The sequence below is a fragment of the Papio anubis genome, chromosome 2 (assembly GCF_008728515.1).
Source record: "Papio anubis isolate 15944 chromosome 2, Panubis1.0, whole genome shotgun sequence".
Taxonomy (NCBI): Eukaryota; Metazoa; Chordata; class Mammalia; order Primates; family Cercopithecidae; genus Papio; species Papio anubis.
The window spans coordinates 151,074,323-151,095,207 of record NC_044977.1 but is presented as its reverse complement, the minus strand read 5'-3'; the positions used below and the strand labels follow the sequence as shown (position 1 = coordinate 151,095,207).

Sequence of the window (20,885 nt, the reverse complement as noted above, 5' to 3'; positions counted from 1 at the left end):
AAATGGAAAAACGTTCCATGCTCATGGATAGGAAAAATCAATATCGTGAAAATGGCCATACTACCCAAAGTAATTTACAGATTCAATGCTATCCCCATCAAGCTACCATTGACTTTATTCACAGAATAAAAAACTACTTTAAATTTCATATGGAAACAAAAAAGAGCCTGCATAGCCAAGACAATCCTAAGCAAAAGTAACAAACCAGGAGGCATCATGCTACCTGACTTCAAACTATACTACAAGGCTACAGTCACCAAAACAGCATGGTACTGGAACCAAAACAGATATATAGACCAATGGAACAGAACAGAGGCCTCAGAAATAATGCCACACATCTACAACCATCTGATCTTTGACAAACCTAACAAAAACAAGCAATGGGGAAAGGAGTCCCTATTTAATAAATGGTGTTGGGAAAACTGGCTAGCCATATGCAGAAAGCTGAAACTGGATCCCTTCCTTACACCTCATACAAAAATTAACTCAAGATAGATTAAAGATTTAAATTTAAGACCTAAAACCATAAAAACTCTAGAAGAAAACCTAGGCAATACCATTCAGGACATAGGCATGGGCAAAGACTTCATGACTAAAACACCAAAAGCAATGGCAACAAAAGCCAAAATAGACAAATGGGATCTAATCAAACTAAAGAGCTTCTGCACAGCAAAAGAAACTGTCATCAGAATAAACAGGCAACCTACAGTTTGGGAGAAAATTTTTGCAACCTATCCATCTGACAAAGGACTAATATCCAGAATCTGCAGGGAACTTAAATTTACAAGAAAAAAATAACCCCATCAAAAAGTGGGCAAAGGATATGAACAGACACTTCTCAAAAGAAGATATTTATGCGGTCAACAAACATATGAAGAAAAGCTCATCATCACTAGTCATTACAGAAATGCAAATCAAAACCACAATGAGATACCATCTCACACCAATTAGAATAGCGATCATTAAAAAGTCAGGAAACAACAGATGCTGGAGAGGATGTTGAGAAATAGGAACACTTTTACATTGTTGGTGGGAATGTAAATTAGTTCAACCATTGTGGAAGACTGTGGTGATTCCTCAAGGATCTAGAACTAGAAATACCATTTGACCCAGCCATCCCATTACTGGGTATATACCCAAAGGATTATAAATCATTCTGCTATAAAGACACATGGACACGTATGTTTACTGCAGCACTATTTACAATAGCAAAGACTTGGAGCCAACCCAAATTCGCATCAATGACAGATTGGATAAAGAAAATGTGGCACATATACACCATAGAATACTACACACCCATAAAAAAAGGATGAGTTCACATGCTTTGCAGGGACATGGATGAAGCTGGAGACCATCATTCTCAGCAAACACAAGAACAGAAAAGCAAACACATGTTCTCACTCATAAGTGGGAGTTGAACAATGAGAACACATGTGCACAGGGAGGGGAACATCACACATGGGGCTTGTCCAGGGGTGGGGTCTAGGGGAGGGATAGCATTAGAGAAATACCTAATGTAGACAATGGGTTGATGGGTGCAGCAAATCACCAAGGCACATGTATACCTATGTAACAAACCCACATGTTCTGCACATGTACCCCAGAATTTAAAGTATAATTTAAAAAAAAAAAAAAGCTTATAGGATAAAAATATAAAGAAAAAAAATTAGCCGGGTGTGGTGGTGCATGCCTGTAGCCCTGGCTCCTTAGGAGGCTGGGGCAGGGGATGGAGATGCCAGAGAACTGAGATTGTGCCACTGCACTCCAGCATGGGCAACAGAGCCAGACTGTCAAGAAAGAGAAAGAAAGAAAGGGAAAGAAAAGAAAAGAAAGAGAGAGACAGGAAGGAAGGGAGGGAGGGAGGGAGGGAGGGAGGAAGGAAGGAAGGAAGGAAGGAAGGAAGGAAGGAAGGAAGGAAGGAAGGGAGGGAGGGAGGGAGGGAGAGAGGAAGGGAGGAAGGGAGGAAGGAAGGAAGGAGGGAGGGAGGGAGGGAAGGAAGGAAGGAAGGAGAAGGGAAGGAGAGGGAGAGAGAGGGGGAGAGAGAGAGAGAAGGGAAGGGAAGGGAAGGGAAGGAAAGGGAACGGAAGGGAACATTGTGAACAATATTGTATCAGTAAATTTTAAAATATAAAAAATAGATATTCCCAGAAAAATCTAACTTAATAAAACTGCAATCACCTGATGGGTTCTTCTTGCATGCTGCACAGTTAGGGCTAATTCACTGAAACAGTCATATCGCAATAAAGAGTTTGATAATCACGAGGCTAGCCAACAGGAAGAACAGGAGCTTATCACTCAAATCAGCCCTTCTTCAAAGTTCAGAGGCTAGGGTTTTTCAAGAATAGTTTGGCAGGCAGGGGGCTAGGAAATGGGGAACATGATTGGTTGGGTTAAAGCTGTTCTTGCACTGAGTCAGTTCCTGAGTGGGACCACAAGACCAGATGAGCCGGTTTATTGGTATGCATTATCAGTCCACATAGCACATCAGCTGGTCCATCAGAATGCAGGGTCTAGAAAACACCACTCTTAGGTTTTGACAATAATGATGTTATCTAGAGGAGCAATTGGGGAAGTTATAAATCTTGTGAACTCGAGAGCAGTAAATGAGTATAGAAAGGCAGGCTAGGGAATAATGACTTGTTATCATTTAACTATACTCATATTTTAGCAGATTCAGACCCCTACCCATAATCTTAATCTTGTGACTTTTCACTCTTCTTACAAAGATGGTTTTGGTCCCTGAGCAAGGAGGGAGTTAGTTTCATTAAGGGACTGTTATCATCTTTGTTTCAAAGTTAACAAAGGCAGTTAGCTTGTGAGATTGGAAGAACGGTGGAGTCAGCTATATCGGATTTCTCACTGTCATAATTTTTACAAATGTGGTTTCAAAATTACTCAGCAAGAAAACTTAAATTGATTTATAGTCATTAAAGAAAGTGTGTTAAATAGTTTAAAACATTTTAAAATCCTTTCCAAAAATTAAACATCAGGCTAAACCAGACAGATATGCAAGTGAGTTCTACCAAACTTCTAAGAAACAGATACTTCAAACTACCCACCTTTATTCTTTCAAGCAATCATAACCTTGATATCAAGGCATAAAAGGATAAAATAAGAAAAACTGCAGGCCAATCTCACTCATTAACATAGATACAAAAATCATAAAATATTGGCAAACTGAATCCAACAATCTGTGAAAAATACAATGTATTCATTACCAAGTCAAGTTTATCTTAGGAATTCAAAGTATGTTTACTGTAAAAAAAATCCCTTAATATAATGTATTTAATTAACATATTAAAGAAAAAGTATAATGCATATTTTCCTACATTTTTAAAAATAAAAGAACAATTTCTATATAACAAAGAATCCTGGCCAGGTGCAGTGGCTCTGATTTGGTTTGGCTGTGTCGCCACCCAAATCTCATCTTGAATTCCCACGTGTTATAGGAGGTACCCTGTGGGAAGTCATTGAATAATGGGGCAGGTCTTTCCCATGCTGTTCTCATGATAGTGAGTAAGTCTCATGAGAGCCGATGGTTTTTTGGTTTGTTTTTGTTTTTGTTTGTTTGTTTTGTTTTTTTGAGACAGAGTCTCACTCTGTTGTCCAGGCTGCAATACAGTGGCACAATCTCGGCCCACTGCAGCCTCCACCTCCTGGGTTCAAGTGATTCTCCTGCCTCAGTCTCCCGAGTAGCTGGGATTACAGATGTGTGCCACCATACCTGGCTAGTTTTTGTATTTTTAGTAGAGACGGGGTTTCTCCATATTGGTGAGGCTGGTCTCGAACTCCTGACCTCAGGTGATCCACCAACCTCTGCCTCCGAAAGTGCTGGGATTACAGATGTGAGCCACTGTGCCCAGTCAGATCTGATGCCTATATGTTCAGGCAGAAGTTTGCTGCAGGGGTAGGGCTCTCATGGAGAACCTCTGCTAGGGCAGTGCAGAAGGAAAATGTGGGGTCAGAGTCCCAACACAGAGTCCCCACAGGGGCACTATCTAGTGGAGCTATGAGAAGAGGGCCACTGTCCTCTAGACCCCAGAATGGTAGATCCACTGAGAGCTTGCACCATGCACCTAGAAAAGTCACAGACACTCAATGCCAATCTGTGAAAACAGCTGGGAGGGAGGCTGTACCCTGCAAAGCCATAGGGTGGAGTTGTCCAAGACCATGGGAACCCATCTCTTGCAACAGTGTTACTTGGATGTGAGAAATGGAATCAAAGGAGATCATTTTGAAACCAAGATTTGACTACCCTGCTGGATTTCAGAATTGCACGGGGCCTGTAGCCCCTTTGTTTTGGCCAATTTCTCTCATTTGGAATGGCTGTATTTACCCAATGCCTGTACCCCCACTGTATCTAGGAAGTAACTAACTTCCTTTTGATTTTACAGGCTCATAGGTGGATGGGACTTGCCTTGTCTCAGATAAGACTTTGGACTTTGGACTTTTGAGTTAATGCTGAAATGAGTTAAGACTCTGGGGGACTGTTAGGAAGGCATGGTTGGTTTTGAAATGTGAGAACATGAGATTTGGGAGGGGCTGGGAGCACAGTGATATGGTTTGGCTGTGTCTCCACCCAAATCTCACTTTGAATTCCCATATGTTGTGGGAGGGACCCGGTGGGAGGTAATTGAATCATGGGAACTGGTCTTTCCCATGCTGTTCTCATAATAGTGAATAAGTCTCATGAGATCTGATGGTTTTAAAAAGGGGAGTTTCCCTGCACAAGCTCTCTTCTTTTGTCTGCTGCCATGTAGGACATGCCCTTCACCTTCCACCATGATTGTGAGGTCTCCCCAGCCATGTGGAACTGTAAGTCCAATAAACCTTTTTCTTTTGTAAATTGCCCAATCTCAGGTATGTCTTTATCAGCAGCATGAGAACAGACTAATACAAGCTCACATCTGTAATTCCAGCACTTTGGGAGGCTGACTTGGGAAGATCACTTGACCTCAGGAGTTCAAGACCAGCCTGAACAATATGGTGAAACCCCATCTCTATAAAAATAGAAAAATTAGCTGGCATGCACCTGTAGTCCCAGCTACTCAGGAGGCTGAAGTGGGAGGATCACTTGAACCTGGGAAGTGGAGGTTGCAGTGAGCCAAGATCTGACCACCTCACTCTGGCCTGGGCAACAGAGCAAGGCTCTGTCTCAAGAAAAAAAAAAGAGAGAGAGAAAAAAAGAATTCAGCTGGCCTTTGTCCCTGGTCCCTGAGAGGTAGCTTCTAAATCTTTAAAATTTCCAGAGTGATAAGAGTATCTTTGTTATTCATAGTGTGCCCCCTGAGATCACCCCTGAGCTTGTGCTAATCAGATAACACATGGTGATTCACTAGATAGTTTATGCTAAGTTGGCTCAACATGGGGGCTAGCCATGCCAAAAGACCAACCATGTGATTAAAAGGTTAACACTTTGAACCAGGTGATATCAGCCTGACCTCCAGGGAAGGGAAGGGGAAATAGAGATTAAGTGATTAAGTTCAATTGCCTGGCCAATGATTCAGTCAATCATGCCCACATAATGAAACCCCAAGAAAAACTCTGGACACTAAACTCAGTTATGCTTCCCTGATTGGCAATCCTCTGTGCATATTGTTACACATCAGCGTGCTGGGAGGGTGACATCCTGACTCCACAGGCAAAGGACACTGGAAGCTTGGTATTAGGGACCCTTCTAGACTTTGCCCTGTGTGACTATTCTTTTGGCTATTTCTGATTTGCATCCTTTTTGCTATAATAAAACTGTAAATGTAACTATAACGCTCTCCTGAGTTCTGTGAGTCACTCTAGCAAATTATCAAACCTGAGGAGGTAGTGAGCTAAATTTGTAGCCAGTTGCTCAGAAATGAGGGTGGCCCTGGAAACCTCATAAACCTGTGGCTGGCTTCTGAAGTAAAGAGAGCCTGGTGGAGGACTGTCCTTTTAATTGATAAAGTTTGGCCTAACTCTGGGTAGCTAGTGTTGGAAATTACTGAAGCAATGAGCAATCAAACCAAAAACTAATAATAAATGATGATATAAAAGAGGAGGAAGAGCACAGATGGACTGGGACAGGGTGGAAGTTATACCTCTCTGAACATACCTTGTTTTAGGGCTTGACTTTAAAATCATGAAATTGTTTTTACATAATTGAATCACAAAATGGAATCAAGATGAAAAAGCAATCCCTAAAAATTAAAAACTGAAACAAAGGAACCTAACTCTATATCAAGTTAGTACCATAACCATACAGAAAATTATTTCAAGTGACTTAATATACAGTATTTTGATTGTACATCCCTAGAAGGGATCATAAGGTCAAAACAAACCAAAAGGAATCAATAATATATTCAGTGGTCATGTGGCTGGTTGCAATATTGGTATTGTTATTTTGAAAAGATGTAGAAGCAACAGGCACACCCCTAGCCCCAAAATTATGCTTTCTAAAACCATTATTCTTTAAAGGAAACAAAAGCTCTTTGGACAAATGACTAGCCCACATATGGGGAAGGAAACATACAGGAACCTAGTACATCTTGTCATAACAGAAATCAAAGAATTTATCAAAGACTACTGGGGCCCATCAATAGCACATTGGAGCCAACTTGAAGGAGCACCCACTGGCCAAAGATGGCATCAAGTGAGCATCAAAAATAATGATAATTGTGACAGATTGAAACATACCAAATGTGTACATATATATTTTTAACACATACAAGATATAAAAATTCACTGATCCATAATGATAATTTTACAAAGCCATCAATGGATATCTTTGGGGTTGCTGGGGTACCAACTTATTCTGAAATGACACACAAAAGGAAAGAATCAAGCATTTATCCTGCCTTTCTTATTCAGACTATATTTTGGGGTAACCAAATAATTGATGAAAATTCTTTGTCGAAGAATCACACCTAATAAGTGTAAGAAGGGTTAATGATTTAGGAAAACCACTATTTTGCAACATGTAATGAAATCATAGATACAGATAATGATCATCAATGGCTTCCAAAGCAGTGGGTGAAAGATGAATGAAAGACTTTATAATGGAAGGATCAGGCTGAAACCACCTGAACAAGCTGATCAGTATTAAGATCACTGAAAGTTAAAAAAATAGATTTTATGTGTTTCCTGATGTGATTCAATGGGAAATACACAGCACCACCCATACAGTACTTTTGCCAAATAAATACATATTTAAAATTTTTATAGCTGGGTGCAGTGGCACGTGCCTGGAGTCCCAGCTACTTGGGAGGCTGAGGAGGAAGGATCACTTCAGCCCAGGCTTTTGAGGCCAACCTGAGCAAAATAGTGAGAAATACCTGTCTCGAAAAAAAAAAATGAATGAAAAACCTAAATGTAATCAAATCCACAGTACTAATTGCTCATTTTCAGGAAAAAAAAAGGGAATGGAATAATACGTAACATATAAAATCACAGTTTAAAAATAAAGTCAAATAAATATAAAAGGCAATTCTATACTTCAAATGACTCCATTTCTCATCAAATAAGTAGTATTAATATTTCAATATAGATGATTATGATTATGAAATTATATGAATGATTATGAAATTATAAGATGATTATGAAATTATAAAGTTATAATAGATTAATATTATTATTTGGGGGGTGTTATCATGGTGTGGTCATGGGTATTGTGACTAAGCTTCTGAAAAATCTTTATCTGTTAGAGGTAAATAGTTTTGTACTATATTTACAGATTAAATAATAAGATGCCTGGAAATTACTTTCAAATACTCCCCCCTCCCCAAAAAAAAAAGTATGGGGAAGAGATGACACAAGAATGGCAGAAAATTGATAATTAGTGAAGTTGGGTGATGGGTTATGAGGATTCATTATAACATTCTCTCTAGTTTTGTGTATGTTTGAAAATCTCTGTAATAAAAAAGTAAAAGATAAACATGATCATCTTAATTGATGCAGAAAAATTCATTTGATCATGTTCAACATTCATTCATAATTCATTCATACTATTCTCAGCAAATTGGTAATAGAAGGGAATTTATTTAACCTGACAAAGTGTGCTTTCAAAATCTACAGTAAACATTACAGTTAATAATGCAACAGAAGTTCCTTTTTTTGAATCAGAAATAAAACAAGGATATTTTATCCCTAATATTACTATTTCTCAGCTACACTGAATTAGAGGACTCAGTATAAGCCAGGAGTAAGAAGAAGGAAAGAGCTCATTTTCTCAGATAAAATGATTGTCTATATAGAAAACCCAAAGTAACTGTAAAAAATTAGATTTGTTAGCATCTGCATACGAATCTGCTGCAACCTCAATTATTGCTTCCTTAGAAGAAAGAATTTGACCAAGAGGCATAAGGCAGAGGAAGAGACTAAAGCAAGTTTTAGAGCAGGAGTGAAAGTTTACTGAAAGGTTTTAGAGCAGGAACAAAAGGCAGTAAAGTACACTTGGAAGTGGGGCCCAGCAGGCAACTTGAGAGATTCAAGTGCTCTATTTGGCCTTTGACATGGCCTTCTCCCCTGATTCTTCATTTGGGGTGGGCTGTCCACAGGCACAGTGGTCTGCCAGCACTTGGAAGGGGCCACATGCACAGTGTTTTACTGAAGTTATACTCATGCTCACTTGAGGCTGTTTGTTTGTTGGCTTGTTTTGCCATCCCTTCTGCTGAGGGTACCCCATAGTAGGCATTGCACTCGGAGTTCTAGGGGAATGGAACAAGGATTGGAGATGATAGTACTGATAGCAACGAGGGCAGCAACCAAAACAAGCAAGCAAGGAGGCCTACAAACAAAGAAACAAGAGGGCAGGGAAAGCCTGAACCATGAAGACCACATCTTTTTTAATCTATTTTATTTTCTCATTTAAATAGTTTTTGGGGAACAGGAGATGTTTGCTTGCATGGAAAAGTTCTTTAGTGGCGATTTCTGAGATTCTGGTATACCCATCACCCCAGCAGTGCACACTGTACCCAATGTATAGTCTTTTATCCCTCACTCCCCTCCAACCCTTCCCCATGAGTCCCCAAAGTCCATTATATCATTCTGTATGCCTTTGAATCCTCATATCTTAGCTCCTACTCATAAGTGAGAATACACAATGTTTGGTTTTCCATTCCTGAGTTACTTCACTTGGAATAATGATGTCCAATTCCACCCAAGTTCCTGCCAGTGCCATTATTTCATTCCTTTTTATGGCTGAGTAGTATTCTATGGTGTATATATATCATATTTTCTTTATCCACTCATTGGTTGATGGGTATGTAGGCTTGTTCCATATTTTTGCAATCACAAATTATGCTGCTACAAACATATGTATGTAAGACTTTTGTTTTCATCTGATGATTTATTTTTCTCTGGGTAGATACCCAGTTGTGGGATTGCTGGATCAAATGGTAGTTCTACTTTTAGTTCTTTAAGGAATTCCCATAGTGTTTTCCATAGTGCTTGTACTAGTTTACAGTCCTATGAACAATATAAAAGTGTTCCCTTTTTACTATATCCATGTCAACATTTGTTATTTTTTTATTTTTTAATTATGGCTATTCTTGCAGGGGTAAGGTGGCATCTCATCATGGTTTTGATTTCCATTTCCATTTAGTGATGTTGAGCATTTTTTCATATGTCTGTTAGCCGTTTGTATATCTTCTTTTGAGAATTGTCTATTCATCCCAGCGTGGTGGCTCACGCCTGTAATCCACACTTTGGGAGGCCAAGGCAGACAGATCACCTAAGGTCAGGAGTTCGAGACCAGCCTGGCCAACATGGTGAATCCCTGTGTCTACTAAAAATACAAAAATTAGCCGGGCATGGTGGCATGTGCCTGTAATACCAACTACTTGGGAGGCTGAGGCAGGAGAAATTGCTTGAGCCCAGGAGGCGAAGGTTGCAGTGAGCCAAGATCGTGCCATTGCACTCCAGCCTGGGCAACAAGAGAGAAACTCTGTCTCAAAAAGAGAGAGAGAGAGAGCGAGAGAGAGAGAGAGAGAGAGTTGTCTATTCATGTCTTTGCCTACTTTTTGATGAAATTGTTTGCTTTTTTCTTGCTGATTTGTTTGAGTTCTTTGTGGATTCTGGATATTAGTCTTTGGTTGGATGCATAGTTTGTGAATATTTTCTCCCACTCTGTGGGTTGTCTGTTTATTCTGCTGATTCCTTCTTTGCTGTGCAGAAGCTTTTTAGTTTAATTAGGTGCCATATATTTATCTTTGTTTTTGTTGTGTTTGCTTTGGGGCTCTTGGTTATGAACTCTTTGCCTAAACCAATGTTTAGAAGAGATTTTTTCTATGTTATCATCTAGAATTTTTATGATTTCAGGTTTTAGATTTAATTATTTGATTCATCTTGAGTTGATTTTTGTATAAGGTGAGAGATGAGGACCGAGTTTCATTCTTCTGCATGCGGCTTGCCAATTATACCACCATTGTTTGTTGAATAGGATATTCTTTCCCCACTTTATGCTCTTGCTTTGTTGAAGATCAGTTGGTTGTAAATATTTGGCTTTATTTCTGGATTCTCTATTCTGTTCCATTGGTCTATGTGCCTATTTTTATACCAATATAATGCTGTTTTGGTGGTGATAGACTTGTAGTATAGTTTGAAGTTCTGTAATGTGATGCCTCCGGATTTGTTCTTTTTGCTTAGTCTTGTTTTGGTTATGTGGGCTCTTTTTTGGCTTCATGTGAATTTTAGGATTGTTTTTTCTAGTTCTGTGAAGAATGATGATGGTATTTTGATGGGAATTGCATTGAATTTGTAGATTGCTTTTGGCAGTATGGTCATTTCTACAATATTGATTCTAACCATCCATGAGCATGGGATGTGTTTCCATTTGTTTGTGTCATCTATGATTTCTTTCAGCAGTGTTTTATAGTTTTCCTTGTAGAGGTCTTTCACCTCCTTAGTTAGGTATATTCCTCCGTTTGTTTTTTGTTTGTTTTTTGTTTGTTGGTTTTTGTTTTTTTGTGGTTTTTTTTTTTTTTTTTTTTTTTTTTTTTTGCAGCTATTATAAAAGGATTTGAGTTCTTGATTTGATTCTCAGCTTGGTTGGTGGTGGTGTATAGCAGTGCTATGGATTTGTATACATTGATTTTGTATCCTGAAACTTTACTGAATTCATTTATCAGATCTAGGAACTTTTTGGATGGGTCTTTAGGGTTTTCTAGGTATACAATCCTATCATCGGTGAACAGCAACAGTTTGACTTCCCCTTCACCAATTTAGATGCCCTTTATTTATTTCTTTTTTCTGGTTGCTCTGGTTAGGACTTCCAGTACACTGTTGAATAGCAGTGGTGAAAGTGGGCATCCTTGTCTTGTTCTAGTTCTCAGCAGGAATGCTTTCAACTTCTCCCCATTCAGTATAATGTTGGTTGTGGGTTTGTCATAGATGGCTTTTATTACCTTGAGGTATATCCCTTCCATGCCGATTTCACTGAGGGTTTTAATCATAACGGGATACTGGATTTTGTCAAATATTTTTTCTCCATCTATTGAGATATGATTTTGCTTTTAATTCTGTTTATGTGATGTATCACATTTATTGACTTGTGTATGTTAAACCAAACCTGCATCCTTGGTATGAAACCCACTGATCATGGTGTATTATCTTTTTGATATGGTGTTGGATTTGGTTAGCACTATTTTGTTGAGGATTTTTGCATCTATGTTCATCAGGGATATTGGTCTGTAGTTTTCTCCTTTTTTAATGTCTCTTCCTGATTTTGGTATTAGGGTGATACTGGCTTCACAGAATGATTTAGGGAGGATTCTCTCTTTCCTCTATCTTTTGGAATAGTTTCAGTAAAATTGGTACCAATTCTTCCTTGAATATCTGATAGAATTCAGTTGTGAATCCATCTGGTCCTGAACCTTTTTGTTGGTAATTTTTTTATTACTGTTTCAGTCTCATTACTTTTACTTGGTCTGTTCAGAGTTTCTATTTCTTCCTCATTTAATCTAGGAGGGTTTTATATTTCCAGGAATTTATCCCTCTCCTCCAGACTTTCTAGTTCGTGCATGGAAAAGTGTTCATAGTAGCCTTGAATGATCTTTTGTATTTCTGTGTTATCAGTTGTAATATCTCCTGTTTTGTTTCTAATTGAGCTTATTTGGATCTTCTCTCTTCTTTTCTTGGCTACTCTCACTAATGGTCAATCAATCTTGTTCATCTTTTCAAAGAACCAGCTTTTTGTTTCATAAGTCTTTTGTATTTTTTTGTTTGAATTTCATTTAGTTCTGCTCTGATCTTTGTTTCTTTCTTTTCTTCTGCTAGGTTTGGGTTTGTTTGTTCTTGTTTCTCTAGTTCCTTGAGGAGTGACCTTAGATTGTCTATTCATGCTCTTTCAGACTTTTTGATGTAGGCATTTAATGTTATGAACTTTCCTTTTAGCAATGATTTGGCTGCATCTCAGAGATTTTGATAACTTGTGTCACTGTTATCATTCAGTTCAAAGAATGTTTTAATTTCTATCTTGATTTCATTGTTGACCCAAAGATCATTCAGGAATAGATTACTTAATTTTCATGTGTTTTTATAGTTTTGAGGGTTCCTTTTGGAGTTGATTTCCAGTTTTATTCCACTGTTGTCTGAAAGCGTACTTGATATAATTCTGATTTTCTTAAATTTATTGAGACTTGTTTTTGACCTATCATATGGCCTATCTTGGAGAATGTTCCATGTGCTGATAAAAATAAAGTATATGTTGGTTAGAATGCACTGTAAACATCTGTTAAGTCCATTTGTTCTAGGGTACAGTTTAAATCCACTGTTTCTTTGTTGGTTTTCTGTCTTGATGACCTGTTTAGTGCTCTACTGAAGTATTGGAGCCACCTGCTATGATTGTGTTGCTGTCTATCTTGTTTCTTATGTCTAGTAATAATTGTTTTATAACTTTGGGAGCTCCAGTGTTAGGTGTATATATGTTTAGGATTGTGATATTTTCCTATTGGACTGATCCTTTTATCATTATATAATGTCCCTCTTTGTCTTTTTTAATGGTTGTTACTTTAAAGTCTGTTTTGTCTGATATACGAATAGGTACTCCTGCTCACTTTTGGTTTCCATTTGCATGGAGTATCTTTTTCTACCCCTCTACCCTAAGTTTATGTGAGTCCTTATGTGTTAGGTGAGTCTCTTGAAGATAGCAGATACTTGGTTGGTGAACATTTATCCATTCTGCCATTCTGTATATTTTAAGTTGAGCATTAAATGTTAGTATTGAGATATGAGGTACTATTTTATTCATCATGCTAGTTGTTGCCAGATGGTTTTTCTTCATTGCATTATTGTTCATCATTATTGTTTTTATTGTGAGATTTATGTGTTAAGAAGTTTCTATTTTGGTGTATTTTGAAGTTTTGTTCCAAGATTTAGAACTCCTTTTATCATTTCTTGTAGTGCTGGCTTGGTAATGGTGAATTCTCTTTGCATTCGTTTGTCTGAAAAAAGCTTTATCTCTAATTCATCGATGAAGCTTAGTTTTGCTGGATACAAAATTCTTGGCTGGACATTATTTTGTTTGAGGAGGCGAAAGATAGAACCCCAATCTCTTTGAGTTTGTAGGCTTTCTGCTGAGAAATCTGCTGTTAAGCTGATAGGTTTTCCTTCATAGGTTACCTGATGCTTTTGCCTCACATCTCTTAAGATTGTTTCCTTAGTCTTTACTTTAAATAATCTGATGACTCTGTGCCTCCATGATTATCTTTATGCAATGAATTTCCCAGGTGTTCTTTGCCTGGGAAAGAACTTATATTGAATGTCTTGTATTTGGATGTCTTGTGTTTAGATGTCTAGATCTCTAGTGAGTCCAGGGAAGCTTTCCTCAATTATTCCCTCAAATATGTTTTCTGAACTTTTAGATTTATCTTATTTCTCAGGAAAAACAATTATCCTTAGGTTTGGCCATTTAACATAATCCCACATTTCTTGGAGGCGTTCTTCATTTTTTTATTCTTTTTTCTTTGTCTTTGTCTTCGAAAGCCTTGTCTTTGAGCTCTGAAGTTCTGTCTTCTATTTGTTCTAGTCTGTTGTTGACACTTTCCAGTGCATTTTGTATTTCTCTAAGTGTGTCTTTCATTTCCAGATGTTGTGATTGTTTTTTCTTTATGATCTTTATTTCTCTGGGGAATTTTTCATCCATATCCTGTATTGTTTTTTAACTGTCTTTAAGTTGGTCACCTTTCTCTGGTATCTCCTTGAGTAGCTTAATGATCAACCTTCTAATTTTTTTCTGGCAATTCAAAGATTTCTTCTTGATTTGGATCAATTTCTGGTGAGCTAGTGTGATCTTTTGGGGGCGTTTTATAGAACCTTGTTTTGTCATATTACCAGAATTACTTTTCTGGTTCCTTCTCATTTGGGTAGACCGTTTCGGTGGAAAAATCTGGAACTCACAGCCCAATGTTCAGATTTTTTGTCCCATGGGATGATCCCTTGATGTGGTGCTCTCCCCCTTCCCCTAGAGATGGGGCTTCCTGAGAGCCATACTGCAGTGATTGTTATTGCTCTTCTGGGTCTAGCCACCCAGTGGGGCTACCAGGCTCTGGGCTGGTACTGGGGAATGTCTGCAAAGAGTCCTGTGATGTCATCCATCTTCAGGTCTCTCAGCCATGGATACCAGCACCAGATCTGGTGGAGGCAGTAGGGGAATGAAATAGACTCTTTGAGAGTCCTTGGTTGTAGATATGTTCAGTGTGCTGAACATATGTTGGTTATGCTAGCAATGAAATTGTCCCATGGACAGACTGAGGATCTCTGGTTAGCCAGGATATTGCAGGCAATTGAATTAGCTATTATTTGCTCCTTCCTTGGAGCAGGGTTATTCTGTCATGAATTACTGTAATGTCCTGAGTTGGTTGGCTTCCATCCAAGAGATGGCACTTTCAAGAGTGCACAAGCTGCACTAGTAGAAAGGGGATATAAGCTTGCTCTAAGTTGGCCAGTGTAAGTATTCAGGTTTCTCAGGCAAGGGGCAGGGCCATAAAGCTCCCAAGAATTTATGTCTTTTGTGATTGGCTACCAGGGTAAGTAGAGAAAGACCATCAGATGGGGACAGGGTTAGGCAAGTCTGACTCAGACTCTCCTTGGGCAGGGCTTGCTGCAGCCACTGCAGAGAATTGGCGGGCGGGGTGGGGGGCTCTTGGGCCAATGGGGTATGTTTCAGAGCAGATTATGGCTGCCTCTGTCACCATGGAAGTGGGGGAAAGCCGGTAGCAATAGGCCTCACCCAGCTGAGATGCAGTTGGCAAGGCCGGTCTCACTCTTGCCATGCCCTGATAACAGTGGTGAGTGCAGGCAGTCTGCACACATTAAGACGTTTTTCCCTTACCAGTTGAGTGTTCCTAAAGGAAGGTCATTTACCAGTTAAACTCCACCATTTTGCCTCTTAGTGCACATGCTTGAGCCTACTTGCCCAGCTCCTGAGATCTTATCAGAAAGCTACTGATCACCATTTTAGGTGTTTTCTATCCACTGGGAGACTTGCCCTGGAGTCTTTCCCTGGAGCTGGCTGCGACCAATTATTATTACAGAACGACAGTTTAACAACCACCTGACCATCACTGATGGTTGTCTGACATTCCTGGTTATAGGATGAGGGCCTCTCCTGGCCTGCTCTTATCTGCCTAACTTTCTTTCTAGAATCACTAGGAGTTTAGCAAGGGAATAATAAAGATAACAGTCAGAATGGTTTTCTTCCTCAGGGGTGGGGGTAGGAAGAGGATTCCAATGCGTTACGACACTGGTAGTGTGGAGAAAGCTGTTTATTATTCCATATACCTTGTAGTGTGTGTGCATGTGTGGTTTTATTGGTATGACATATTATCTAATTTTTAAAAGCAACTAAAATATGAGTATTTGTTTCTAGAAAATCTAGAGCATAAAGCATATGGAAACATCTGTTTGGTATACTGAAGACATAATGCTTGCTTTGACTGGGAAAATCACAATAACTTGTTTTTGAATGTCACTTGCCATTTTCAAAAGTATCACCAAGTTGTTGCCAAATGGTAGTGTGAACTTGGGGTTGCCAAATATTCAGATCTTTACAAGAAAAGCTGGAAATAAAAGTTTTTCATATATGCAACTAATTTAACTATTTGGAAATGGTAAATGAATCAATACTATGAAGGTCAAACAAAAGCCATCCATTTGTAAGTTGCCAGGCTATGACCTCTCTTCTACTCATAGTCTCTTAGAGGTAGTATTAGACCCCGAGTAAGTAAGGTCATTCCTTTTAGATAGGACATGAGCTCTTCAGTATATTCCACAACTCCCCATTCTTCTCACATCCTGCCTCTTCATTCTTCTATATTTTCTGCCTGTGACCACGAGATGGCTGTTTGTAAACCAATCCCTCTTCCATGTTCTATGACATTGATAGGAATCTACCTGTATTTCTCTCAATTCACCATTAGAGGGCAGGCATGGAAAATAAAAGATGAACAACCATAGATTTTGCAACTACTGGTATGTTCAGAGAAAAGAATCCAGGGATCAACTACAAAAGTCATTTTGTGTTTTTCTGAGTTTAGAAGTATTCTGCAAACATACAGTATGAGGGTGGGAGTGTTCAAGCTTTGCAAGAGCTGACCTCTATAGAGAGTCTGCTCTAAGAATCAGAGCTTGGCATTGCTTAGGGGCCTAGCTCAGGACAACCAGGAACATGGCTTCTTTCAGAAATTCTTACAAATAAGTAAGAGATTCCATATGCTCTCTCACAGTCACACTTTTCTGCTGAACACGTCTGTCAAAGGTAATCTCTTTGATAATCATACGTTCTTTGGGGAAAGACTATGGAGCAGAGTAGGGATAAGCCAGCCTCTCCCAGTGGGCAAAGGGCAATCACAGTGTTCAGTAGCTGGAAAAGGTTTGGCAACCAGCTCTCAAAACAAACAAACAAAACAGCTCTGACTTGTAGCATTTGCCAATTTTTATGGTGCACATACTCCTTCCTTGGCCAAATTTAAGCTTCCAATATGGTGTCACTGAATACACAGTTGGGAAGAGATGCACACGATGGGCTCTTGCCAGCCATAACACACCCGCTTAACCACACCACTGACTCCTAGCTCCTACCTCCATTTCAAAGTTACATCTTTACTGTAAAAGCAGGCCTGTCCCTAACATTTTTAGGGTTTAGGATACAGGTACAAATGGAGGCCCACATACTTTATGTCTAGATATTTAAGGTATAAATCAAACAAACAAACTGTTCGCTAAAATATGTTTTATTCTGTCGCCTTGACAAATATACCTTTATACCTGGAAAGCCAGGTTTAAATTTAGAATTCTATGCCTGAACACGGTTACATAGAAGAAGCCATCTCTGGCCCTCCATCTCAGGCTAACTCCCCTTCTCTTCCCACCCTCAGCACAGACAAGCCCTAGCCCTTGCTTCCAAGCTCTAACCACACACTCTGCAAACAGCTGCCCCTTGGCCATTTCTTAGGCCTGGGTGTGAGCACATTGAAAGGGTAGTCTGTGCACAGAATGGGATGAGGGAGGAGGCCACATTCACCTAAAAGTGGACTGGTGGTTATTTGAGAAGGGAATTACAGGGCCTCAAGTGCCTGAAGCATGGAGGTGGGGGTTAGGCTCCAAGAGGGCATGTCCTCGTTGCTCTGGGGATTCCTCACTCTTTGGGCCCAGGACCAACATGGCCCAGGACCAACATGGGCCTTTTAAAGTACAGGACTCAGGTCAGTGCACTTTCTCTCCCACTCCTGAGAGTGACTACTGCGCAAAAGTCTCTCCTCTGTCAGGATCTTCTGATGACCTTCAGTGGTAAACATCCCTCTCTCATTGAGGGAGAAATTCCAATCACTCAGACAGTATGTACTGGTTACTACAATGTGCTGGCTCTGAGCTGACAGCAAAGGAAGGAAAAGATTCTTCTGCCTCAACATTTCTTTCTTTCTTTTTTTTTTTTTTTTTCCAGACAGAGTCTCGCTCTGTTGCCAGGCTGGAGTGCAGTGGAGCGATCTCAGCTCACTGTAACCTCTGCCTCCCAGGTTCAAGCAATTCTCCTGCCTCAGCCTCGTGACTAGCTGGGATTACAGGCACCCACCACCACGCCTGGCTAATTTTTGTATTTTTAATAGAGATGGGGTTTCACCATGTTGACCAGGCTGGTCTTGAACTCCTGACCTCAGGTGATCCGCCTGCCTCAGCCTCCTAAAGTGCTGGGATTACAAGCATGAGCCATCACACCCAGCCTCTGCCTCAACATTTCCGAAAGGTTAGTCCATTATATTTGGGTCTTCACTTGTACTTTAGAGCAGGGGTCAGCAAACTAGGACCCACAGGCCAAATCCTGCCCACTCATGTTTGTACTGCCCATGACCTTAGAATACATTTTGAAAGGGCTAATGAAAAAAATCAAAAGAAGTATATTTCTGGATATGAGAAAACTATACAAATTCTAATTTCATTGTCCATAAAGAAAACTGTACCAGAACACAGCCCTGTTGGTTTACATATTGTCTATGACTACCATGGCTGTTGACTGGTTGTGATGGAGGCTCTTTGGTCCACAAAGCCTAAAATATTTACTCCCTAACCCTTAAGAAAGTTTCCCAACCTGTACTTTGGAGTTAAGTTTCTTTCCTGTGTTTCTCTAAAGAAGATTGGTGGCACATAGAGTAAGAAGGATGTGAGCCCCTGAGAGTGACAGACAGGACTAGCTGGATTTCCTAGGTCGACTAAGGATCCCTAAGCCTAGCTGGGGAAGGTGACCACACCTACCTTTAAATATGGGGCTTATAACTCAGCTCACATCCAACCAATCAGGTAGTAAAGACAGCTCACTAAAATACCAATTAGGCTAAAGGCAGGAGGTAAAGAAATAGTCAATCATCTATCACCTGAGAGCACAGGGGGAGGGGACAATGATTGGGGATATAAACCCCAGGCATTCGAGCGGGGAGTGGGCAACCCCCTTTGGGTCCCCACCCATTGTACGGGAGCTTTGTTTTCACTCTGTTAAATCTTGCAACTGCACTCTCTTCTGGTCCATGTTTGTTACGGCTCTAGCTGAGCTTTCGCTCGCCGTCCACCACTGCTGTTTGCTGCCACTACAGACCCGCCACTGACTTCCCCCCTCCGGATCCAGCAGGGTGTCCACTGTGCTCTTGATCCAGCAAGGTGCCCATTGCCACTCCCATCAGGCTAAAGGCTCGCCATTGTTCCTGCATGGCTAAGTGCCCGGGTTCGTCCTAATTGAGCTGAACACTAATCACTGGGTTCCACCGTTCTCTTCCGTGACCCATGGCTTCTAATAGAGCTATAACACTCACCGCATGGCCCAAGGTTCCATTCCTTGGAATCCATGAGGCCAAGAACCCCGGGTCAGAGAACAAAAGGCTTCCTGCCATCTTGGGAGCGCCCACCACCATCTTGGGAGCAGCCTGCCACCATCTTGGGAGCTCTAAGAACAAAGACCCACTGGTAACAAGAGGGAAGGGCTGGGAGAGGACAAAAAGGTGGACACCAGAATTTGGGGCTGGACAGATTGCAGAACTTCACCTCCTGAGAAAAGAGCCTAGGTACATAAGGACCAAAAGAGTAAGGAAAAATGGGCATGGGAGCCTGTCATGCTTCATCAACACACAGACCAGTCTTTGCCTTAGTTTCCCTCATTAATCCCACATATGGTCTCCATTTAATTGGAACTTTAAATCTCCGCTGTAGAACTCACTATAGTGCCTTTGCTGTGTAATTAATTAACTTTAGGGTTGAATGGCATTGGGGGCTCATTATTAAAACATCTACAGCAGCTCTGTCTAGTATAAAGATAATGAGAGCCAGCTATATATGTCCATATTTTCTAATAGTTTCATTTTCAAAAGTAAAAAGAAACTGGCAATATAAATGAACTATTTTACTTACACCAATATATCCAAAATATGATTTCAATATGTAATCAATCAGTATAAAAATTACTGAGACATTCTATATTCTCTTTTTACACTAAGTCTTTAAATCTGGTAAATATTTTATACTTACAGCACATCTCAGTTTGAAAAATCTCACACTAAATTTTCACCAGTAATACTTGATCTGTATTTATATTTCATAAAATTAATGGCTGAAAAAGTAGATTACGGGCCCTTTTCACGAGGTGGCGCCAAAAGCAAAGAAGGAAGCTCCTGCCACTCCTAAAGCAGAAGCCAAAGCAAAGGCTTTGAAGGCCAAGAAGGCAGTGTTGAAAGGTGTCAACAACAACAACAAAGATCCGCATGTCACCCACCTTCTGGCGGCCCAAGACACAGCGACTCCGGAGGCAGCCCAGATATCCTCGGAAGATTGCCCCCAGGAGAAACAAGCTTGACCACTATGCTGTCAAGTTTCCACTGACCACTGAGTCTGCCATGAAGAAGATAGAAGACAACACACTCGTGTTCATTTGGATGTTAAAAACAACAAGCACCAGATCAAACAGGTTGTGTGACATTGATATGGCCAAGGTCAACACCCTGATTCACCCTGATGGAGAGAAGAAGGCATATGTTCGACTGGCTCCTGATTACAATGCTTTGGATGTTGCCATGTTGCCAAAAAGATTGGGATCATCTAAACTGAGTCCATCTGGCTAATTCTAAATATATGTATATCTTTTCACCAGAAAAAAAAAAAGTAGATTACATACTCAAAGTATTCTGAACATGCTTAAATATTTTCTAATATTATACGAAGTTTCAATTTTTAAATGTAAATTTAGATTCATTAATATTAAATAAAATTTAAAATTCAGTTCTTTAGTTGTTATAGCCACATTTCATGGGCTCCATAACCACATATGGTTAGTAACTACCATATTAGACAGAGTGGCACTAGATAAATTCATGGAAACTGAACTTCCAAGCATTGTTCTCTTTTATTGGTTTCTGTCAACAACAGGATGACAATTAATATTT

At 39.9% G+C, this 20,885-nt stretch overlaps 1 pseudogene; it reads left to right on the top strand.

Moving 5' to 3' along the window:
- LOC116273687 overlaps positions 1–20,564 on the top strand; it is a 79,562-nt pseudogene extending 58,998 nt beyond the window's left edge.
- The last annotated feature ends 321 nt before the right edge of the window (positions 20,565–20,885 follow it).